This window comes from Lolium perenne, chromosome 6, assembly GCF_019359855.2.
Source record: "Lolium perenne isolate Kyuss_39 chromosome 6, Kyuss_2.0, whole genome shotgun sequence".
Lineage (NCBI taxonomy): Eukaryota > Viridiplantae > Streptophyta > Magnoliopsida > Poales > Poaceae > Lolium > Lolium perenne.
This window is the reverse complement of record NC_067249.2, coordinates 140,838,051-140,848,356: the sequence shown is the minus strand read 5'-3', so window position 1 is coordinate 140,848,356 and position 10,306 is coordinate 140,838,051.

The window sequence follows — 10,306 nt, the reverse complement described above, 5'->3', positions numbered from 1 at the left end:
GATAATGAAAGCTCTAGGCTTCTTGGTGAAGGAGACCTTGGTGTCACTGGAGTTGGAGGAGAACTTGGAGTATCCTCTTGAGAGAGATTTGAACTTGTCCTTTCGGACAAGCCTTCCACCGTTGTCTTCCCTTCTCTCATAGATACAATCTGCAACAAAATGACTTGTGTCACCGCAATTGTAGCAAGCTCTCCCCCTTTGCTCTTCCCTTGGACTCTTGGAGGCGTATATTGACGAGTCATGAGGTGAATATCTTCTTAACCTTGAGCTTCGTGTCTTGTTCCCACTCCAAAAACTCTTAGCGGCAAGTGCCATGTGTTCATGATAGTTGGTGATGTCTACGCACGCTTCTATTCCTGTAGACAGTGTTGGGCCTCCAAGAGCAGAGGTTTGTAGAACAACAACAAGTTTCCCTTAAGTGAATCACCCAAGGTTTATCGAACTCAGGGAGGTAGAGGTCAGAGATATCCCTCTCAAGCAACCCTGCAATTACGATACAAGAAGTCTCTTGTGTCCCCAACACACCCAATACACTTGTCAGATGTATAGGTGCACTAGTTCGGCGAAGAGATAGTGAAACACAGGTGGTATAGATGATGGTAATATTGCAGGAAGTAAAGATGCAGTAAAACAGCAAACAAGCGGTGCCAGAAAATAGCTGGCTGGCGTGGGAGGCAATTCTCTGTGGTGTAACTTTTCTATTCGGAAACAAGGCCTAGGGATCCTACTTTCACTAGTGGACACTCTCAACAATGATCACATAAATAAATAACTTCTCTTCCTTTGTGCTACATACACTCTTTTGTTGGATGACAAACACCATTCATTGTGTAGGGCTACAAGAGCTCCCTCAAGCCGGAGTTAACAAGCGCCACAACATTCGGTGTTCATATTTAAGTAACCTCTAGAGCATAATAGACCGTTGCAATTTAGACCGAGTACTAACATAGCATACACACTGTCACCATTACACTATGAAAGGGGGAAAAGATCACATCAATACTATCATAGTAATCGTTAACTCCATAATCTACAAGAGATGACAATCATAACCTACGCCAAGAACTACATGATGCACACACCGTCACCTTTACATCATGAAGGAGGAATAGACTACTTTAATAACATCACTAGAGTAGCACATAGATTAATAGTGATACAAAGCTGATCATATCGATCTCAATTATGCAAGGCAATTCATGAGATCATTGTATTGGGGTACATGAGAGAGAGATTAACCACATAGCTACCGGTAGAGCCCTTAGCCTCAAGGGAGAACTACTCCCTCCTCATCATAGGAGACAGCAGCGGCGATGAAGATGGCGGTGATGTCGATGGAGATGCCTTCCGGGGGCAATTCCCCGTCCCGGCGGCGTGCCGGAACAGAGATTTCTGTCCCCCGAATCTTGGCTTCACGATGGTGGCGGCTGCGTAACTTTTCTCGTCCCGTGGCTTATTCTTTTAGGGTTTTCGCGACGGAGGCTTTATATAGGCGAAGAGGCAGCCTCGGAGGAGTCCTGGTGCAGCCACACCATAGGGGGGCGCGCCCCCCCCTTGGCCGCGCCGCCTTGTGGGGTGGGGCCCCCTGGCTCCCCTCTGGCCCCTCTTCGGTGCTCTGGAAGCTTTCGGGAAAAATAAGATACTGGGCGTTGATTTCGTCCAATTCCGAGAATATTTCCTTTCTAGGATTTCTGAAACCAAAAACAATGAAAAGAATCGGCACTTCGGCATCTCGTTAATAGGTTAGTTCCGGAAAATGCATAATAATGACATAAAGTGTGTATAAAACATGTGAGTATCATCATAAAAGTAGCATGGAACATAAGAAATTATGGATACGTTTGAGACGTATCAAGCATCCCCAAGCTTAGTTCCTACTCGCCCTCGAGTAGGTAAACGATAACAAGAATAATTTCTGAAGTGACATGCTACCAACATAATCTTGATCATACTATTGTAAAGCATATGAGTTGAATGAAGTGATTCAAAGCAATGGTAAAGATAATGACTAAACAACTGAATCATATAGCAAAGACTTTTCATGAATAGTACTTTCAAGACAAGCATCAAAAAGTCTTGCATAAGAGTTAACTCATAAAGCAATACATTCTTAGTAGAAAGCTTCGAAGCAACACAAAGGAAGATATAAGTTTCAGCGGTTGCTTTCAACTTCAACATGTATATCTCATGGATATTTGTCAACACAAAGTAATATGATGAATGCAAATAAGCAAGTATGTAAGAATCAATGCACAGTTGACACGAGTGTTTGCTTCTAAGATGGAAGGAAGTAGGTAAACTAACTCAACATAAAGTAAAAGAAAGGCCCTTCATAGAGGGAAGCAGGGATTAAATCATGTGCTAGAGCTTTTCAAGTTTTGAAATCATAAAGAGAGCATAAAAGTAAAGTTTTGAGAGGTGTTTGTTGTTGTCAACGAATGGTAGTGGGCACTCTAACTACCTTATCAACCAGACTTTCAAGAGCGGCTCCCATGAAGGACGTTATCTCTACCAGCAAGGTAGATCATCCCTCTTCTCTTTTGTTTACACATGTACTTTAGTTTAGTTTTTTATTTATTTATGGATGACACTCCTTCCAACCTTTTGCTTTCAGAAGCCATGGCTAACCGAATCCTCGGGTGCCTTCCAACAATCACATACCATGAAGGAGTGTCTATTTATTTTAGTTTTATTTAGAGATGACACTCCTCCCAACCTTTGCTTTCTCAAGCCATGGCTAACCGAATCCTCGGGTGCCTTCCAACATTTCACATACCATGGAGGAGTGTCTATTTGCAAAATTAAGTTGCTTACTGGTGAATCAGAGAAAAACATGTGAAGAGAATTATTAATGAAAGTTAATTAATTGGGGCTGGGAACCCCATTGCCAGCTCTTTTTGCAAAATTATTGGATAAGCGGATGAGCCACTAGTCCATTGGTGAAAGTCTGTCAGAAGTAAATGACAAGATTGAAAGATAAAACACCACATACTTCCTCATGAGCTATAAAATATTGACACAAATAAGAGATAATAACTTTTGAATTGTTTAAAGGTAGCACATGAAGTATTTGCTTGGAATGGCAGGAAATACCACATAGTAGGTAGATATGGTGGACACAAATGGCATAGGTTTTGGCTCAAGGTTTTGGATGCACGAGAAGTATTTCCTCTCAGTACAAGGCTTTGGCTAGCAAGGTTGTTTGAAGCAAACACAAGTATGAACCTAGACAAAGAAAACTTACATAATAACATATTGCAAGCATTATAAGACTCTACACTGTCTTCCTTGTTGTTCAAACACTTCACCAGAAAATATCTAGACTTTAGAGAGACCAATCATGCAAACCAAATTTCAACAAGCTCTATGGTAGTTCTTCATTAATAGGTGCAAAGTACATGATGCAAGAGCTTAAACATAATCTATTTGAGCACAACAATTGCCAAGTATCAGCAAACAGAGCTTGGCTCTGGTGGTTAGGTCCCTTGTGGTGGAACCAGCCCACCCAGGTTCAAGTCCTAGACTTGACATGGGTGTTTGCATTTACCTGGATTTATTCCAGGATTTAACCGGCGCTATGCTTTCAGTGGTAGGTGACGTGCCCGTCAACAGCGAGGCGCCAGTGGTGACTTCGTCAACCTCAAGATATGCCGGCTCAGTCCCTCGGAGGTGCTCATAGGGGTAGGGTGTGCGTGCGTGCGTTCATAGGGGTGTTTGTACGTGCGTGTTTGTGAGCGTCTGCGTTGTACTGTTCTAAAAAAAAACAATTGCCAAGTATCAAATTATTCAAGACCATATACCATTTACCACATGAAGCATTTTCTGTTTTCAACCAAATAGCAATAAGTGAAGCGATCAACTTTCGCCATTGAACATTAAAAGTAATAGCGAAGAACACTAGTGTTCATATGAAAAAGCGGAGCGTGTCTCTCTCCCACATAAGCATGAATTTATTCAGAGAACTAAGATAACAACATGAAAATAAAAGCACACAGACGCTCCAAGTAAAGTACATAAGATGTGACGGAATAAAAATATAGTTTCACTAGAGGTGACCTGATAAGTTGTCGATGAAGAAGGGGATGCCTCGGGCATCCCCAAGCTTAGATGCTTGAGTCTTCCTGAAATATGAAGGGATGAACCACGGGGGCATCCCCAAGCTTAGACTTTTCACTCTTCTTGATCATAGTATATCATCCTCCTCTCTTGACCCTTGAAAACTTCCTCCACACCAAACTCAAAACAAACTCATTAGAGGGTTAGTGCATAATCAAAAATTCATATGTTCAGAGAGGACACAATCATTCTTAACACTTATGGACATTACCCAAAGCTACTGGAAGTTAATGGAACAAAGAAATCCATTCAACATAGCAAAAGAGGCAATGCGAAATAAAAGGCAGAATCTGTCAAAACAGAACAGTCCGTAAAGACGAATTTTTCTGGGGCACTTAACTTGCTCAGATGAAAAAGCTCAAATTGAATGAAAGTTGCGTACATATCTGAGGATCACACACGTAAATTGGCAGAATTTTCTGAGTTACCTACAGACAGGGCTGCTCAATTTTGTGACAGTAAGAAATCTGTTTCTGCGCAGTAATCCAAATCTAGTATCACCTCTACTATCAAAGACTTTACTTGGCACAACAATGCAATAAAGTAAAGATAAGGAGAGGTTGCTACAGTAGTAAAAACTTCCAAGACACAACAAAACAGTAGCAAAATAAAACATGGGTTATCTCCCAAGAAGTGCTTTCTTTATAGCCATTAAGATGGGCTCAGTAATTTTAATGATGCTCGCGCAAGAAATAAGAGTTGAAGCAAAAGAGAGCATCAAGAAGCAAATTCAAAACACATTTAAGCCTAACCCACTTTCTATGAAAAGGAATCTTGTAAATAAACAAGTCATGTAAGCATAATGCAACAAGCATAGAAAGGCAGCACAAGCGCAACTTCAAGATTCTCAACATAAAGAGGGGAAACTTAATATTATTAAGATGCATATAGCCATGTTTCCCTCTCTCATAATAACTTTCAGTGGCATCATGAACAAACTCAACAATATAAGTATCACATAAAGCATTTTTATTCACATGCATAAAAGTATCATTACTCTCCACATAAGCATAATCAATTTTATTAGTAATAGTGGGAGTAAAACTACCATAACCATCATTGTAATCATCATAAATTGTAGGCATGGTATAATCATAATAACCTTTATCCTCCATAGTAGGTGGCACCAAAATAGCAATATCATTATAATCATCATAAATGGGAGGCAAAGTATCGTCAAAGAAAAATTTCTCCTCAAAACTGGGGGGACTAAAAATATCATTTTCATCAAAACCGACCTCCCCAAGCTTAAATTCTTCCATAGCATTAGCAACAATGGTGTTCAAAGCATTCATACTAATAACATTCCCACTAGCATGCACATAAAGTTCCATGGGTTTTTTAATTCTCTATTCAAACACATCATGTCCTAATTCAAGATAAAGTTCATAAATATCTCTCATTTTGTTGTTGTTTTCCATTAAGCCTTACTAGTGAAAACAAGAAACAAAAAGATATAATTGCAGGATCTAAAGGAAATATCTTCGAGCACTCACACACCGGCAACAGTGCTAGGAAATAGCTTAGTAGTCGGAGGATGTGAATACCTTTTACCTTACCTCCCCGGCAACGGCGCCAGAAAATAGCTTGATGTCTACGCACGCTTCTATTCCTGTAGACAGTGTTGGGCCTCCAAGAGCAGAGGTTTGTAGAACAGCAGCAAGTTTCCCTTAAGTGAATCACCCAAGCTTTATCGAACTCAGGGAGGTAGAGGTCAGAGATATCCCTCTCAAGCAACCCTGCAATTACGATAGAAGAAGTCTCTTGTGTCCCCAACACACCCAATACACTTGTCAGATGTATATGTGCACTAGTTCGGCGAAGAGATAGTGAAACACAGGTGGTATAGATGATGGTAATATTGCAGGAAGTAAAGATGCAGTAAAACAGTAAACAAGCGGTGCCAGAAAATAGCTTGCTGGCGTGGGAGGCAATTCTCTGTGGTGTAACTTTTCTATTCGGAAACAAGGCCTAGGGATCCTACTTTCACTAGTGGACACTCTCAACAATGATCACATAAATAAATAACTTCTCTTCCTTTGTGCTACATACACTCTTTTGTTGGATGACAAACAACATTCATTGTGTAGGGCTACAAGAGCTCCCTCAAGCCGGAGTTAACAAGCGCCACAACATTCGGTGTTCATATTTAAGTAACATCTAGAGCATAATAGACCGTTGCAATTTAGACCGAGTACTAACATAGCATACACACTGTCACCATTACACTATGAAAGGGGGAATAGATCACATCAATACTATCATAGTAATCGTTAACTCCATAATCTACAAGAGATTACAATCATAACCTACGCCAAGAACTACATGATGCACACACCGTCACCTTTACATCATGAAGGAGGAATAGACTACTTTAATAACATCACTAGAGTAGCACATAGATTAATAGTGATACAAAGCTGATCATATGGATCTCAATTATGCAAGGCAATTCATGAGATCATTGTATTGGGGTACATGAGAGAGAGATTAACCACATAGCTACCGGTAGAGCCCTTAGCCTCGAGGGAGAAATACTCCCTCCTCATCATAGGAGACAGCAGCGGCGATGAAGATGGCGGTGATGTCGATGGAGATGCCTTCCGGGGGCAATTCCCCGTCCCGGCGGCGTGTCGGAACAGAGATTTCTGTCCCCCGAATCTTGGCTTCGCGATGGTGGCGGCTGCGTAACTTTTCTCGTCCCGTGGCTTATTCTTTTAGGGTTTTCGCGACGGAGGCTTTATATAGGCGAAGGGGCAGCCTCGGAGGAGTCCTGGTGCAGCCACACCATAGGGGGCGCGCCCCCCCTTGGCCGCGCCGCCTTGTGGGGTGGGGCCCCCTGGCTCCCCTCTGGCCCCTCTTCGGTGCTCTGGAAGCTTCCGGGAAAAATAAGATACTGGGCGTCGATTTCGTCCAATTCCGAGAATATTTCCTTTCTAGGATTTCTGAAACCAAAAACAACAGAAAACGACAACTGGCACTTCGGCATCTCGTTAATAGGTTAGTTCCGGAAAATGCATAATAATGACATAAAGTGTGTATAAAACATGTGAGTATCATCATAAAAGTAGCATGGAACATACGAAATTATGGATACGTTTGAGACGAATCAGTTGGCCTTGAGATCATCCGGACCCCACTCAATGGGATCCTCATCGCTCTCACTAGCTCCATGCTCTTTCATCTTCAACGCAAGGTTGGGCTTGCGAGTGTTGTTGGCGCGTGCAACAAGATCTTCCGCGTTCTTCTTGGAGATGTCCAAAGCAATGACCTCGCTAAGGACTTCATCGGATGTCATAGCACGGAAGGAGGCATTTTGGCGGATGGCCGTTAACTTCACTTCCTCATAGGGGAGGAGAGCGTTGTAGAACTTTTGCTTGATCCAATGATCATCCACACACGTTGCTCCAAGATCTTGCATTTGTACGGCAAGAGCGATGAGACGCCTATACATTTCTTCAGGGGACTCTCCTTCATTCATGACGAAGTTGTCGGTCATGTTGTTCACTTCATCGAAACGAGAGCTTTGGATGCTCTCATTTCAGAGGAAGAGCTTGTCGAGCTTGTCCCATGCTTCTTTGGCGGTCTTGAGTGAGCGGATATGAGCACGGTCCTTGGGCGTGACGGCCATGTGGATCATGTTGATGGCGGTGGCGTTGAGTTGGTCATCCACCACTTCTCTCCTTGTCAAGTTCTTTGGATCTCTTGGTGAATATCCTTCCTCAATGATGCGCCAAAGCTCGGTAGAAGCGCTGCGCACATGAGATTTCATCAAGAATTGCCAATTCTCAAAGCTATTTGATTCAAGTAAAGGTGGTGAGCCATGAGACAAAATATGAGGCATGGGTATTGGGACATTTATGGCGTAATCACTTGGTGGAGGCACCGTATGATAACCCCCTAATTGTCCCGCAACCGGTGGTTCATCCTTCCCTTTTGATGAAGTGCTAATGTCCTCAAGATCCCCTTCTCGAGGTGGCTTTGTCGATTGCGCGACAAAATCAACAAGAGGAAGGGTGTTAACTTGTTGTGGAGGAACATCAACACTTGCCTTAGGATCTATAATGGGGGTTGGTTTGGGAGCAATCAACTCCATCATCATAGCCTTCATTTGAGATATAATGGATGACTCCAATTTCTTGAGGTCATCCAAAGTAGCCGGAGTGCTATTGACAATTGATGGTGGAGGTGATTGCTCACCGGGAAGGGACCCATTCACAACCATCTCTTTTTCGGTCATTTCTTAGGCGGTAAAGCCCAAGCAAGAAAACCTTGCTCTGATACCAATTGAATGGATCGTAGCGAACAAGAGGGGGGGGGGGGGGTGAATGGGCGCTACACAATTTTTATGTCTTTTTCAGTTTTTAGCAAAGCGGAAGGTAAAGGTGATTGCTTTAGTGATGGAGATGATCCTAGTATGACCCTAGGCAAGTGCAACAAGTAAAGGAACAAGCTTGATAGTAAGAGTAAGGAGCGGGACAACCGGATGGCGCGGAGACGAGGCGAGGTTTGTTTCCCGCAGTTCCTCTCACAAAAGAGAGTACGTCTGCGTTGAGGAGGTGCTAGCCTCACACAAGAGGCTAGGCGGCCACACCACGAAGGAAGGCCTCACCTTCTTCCTCGAGAGAGCTCCACGAAGGGGCTCCCCCTTCTCCACTATGGCACCAGTCGAGGCAGTGGTTCCTTCACAAGGTTGGGGCGAGCTCCACAACACTAGGAGGCTCCCAACAACCTATGGGGCTAGCACAACACCAAGCTAGCCTCCATAGGTGCACTTCATCCAAGATCCCACCATAGGAACCCTACCTCCAAGATCCACTAAGGACTACCACGAATTGGTGAAATTTCTCTCGGTAGAACGATAGATCGGGGTCTCCTCCACCACTCCTCAAAGTATGAGCAAGATTGATTGGGTAGGTAGGGAGATCCACTCAGTTTGAGCTCAGCAACAATGGAGGAGAGAGAGAGAGAGAAGAGCTGAAATCGTGTTGGAGAAGAAGGGGCCTTTATATAGGTCCCCTCAAATCCAACCGTTATGTGCAGTTTCTGCCTAAGCGGTACTACCGCTCTGGTTTCGAAATCCCCACAAAACTTGTCCACGTGGACATATAGCGGTACTACCGCTCGCGGTACCGCTCGAGGTACCGCAATGGCTCCAAACCTTACTGGATCCCAAGCGGTACTACAGCGGTACCGAAGCGGTACTGCCGTAACTTAAGTTACGATACTTAAGCGGGCGGTACTACCGCTCTCAAGCGGTACTACCGCCCAAGGTACCGTAACTTGTTCTGTGAGACATTTGCATGAGAAACCTCCAAAGCGGTACTGCTGAGCGGTACCAGTAGGGTAGCGGTACTACCGCTCCTGGTACCGGTAGTACCGCTTTGGCTGAAACTGCTTTTTCCTCTTTTCCTCTCCTACCATGTCACCTCGCGACACACACGCAAAACCAGAAAACCTAAGAGCTACGCTTCAGTCTTCCAATCATAATGTGTTCAGCGAGGGCACCGTACACTTGCAAATCTATCAAAGACAATCTTTGTGCACGGTTAAATTCATTCCAGTGTTGTCATCAAACACACAAAACATGGGATATGGATCTTGCTCTTTCAGTACTAACCCCTCATGTGATGAAGACTTTACAGTGGTAGGATGACACCCACTTTTGTTGTGGTGCTAGGTTAAAACCTTAGTGCTAGGATGAAATTGTGATCCACTTTTGGTAATGATCATGCATGCTCCACTTGGCTTATGATATTGTTCTCTTACTTGGATGATCTTGTTGAGCTTGTAATTTTCTTCTAGTTATGTACTTACCTCTGTTGTTTATCTTCAATGTTAGTGGTATGTGGTGTTCAGGGGGAGGCAGCCAGGAGTATATATTTCCTGGAGGATCTGCTAGGCTCAGGTCAATGGTTTCTCTCACAACAGCTACAGAGGATATGAAACTAGAGATGAGACAGAGGAGGAGTTCAACCAATTCCTAGTTGATGAAGAAATGGCTTTTCATGGTGTGGCTGCTCAAGCACTCCTTGCTCAAGGTATGCCTCTTGACGCTATGGCTGCTCAAGGTATGCATGTGCAAGCTATGCATGTTCAATCTATGTCTATTCAAGCAAGGCCTCATCTGGGTGGGCAGACTAGGTTTAGAGATTTTAGCATCGTAGGCTGGTGGTGATCACCAAGCTGG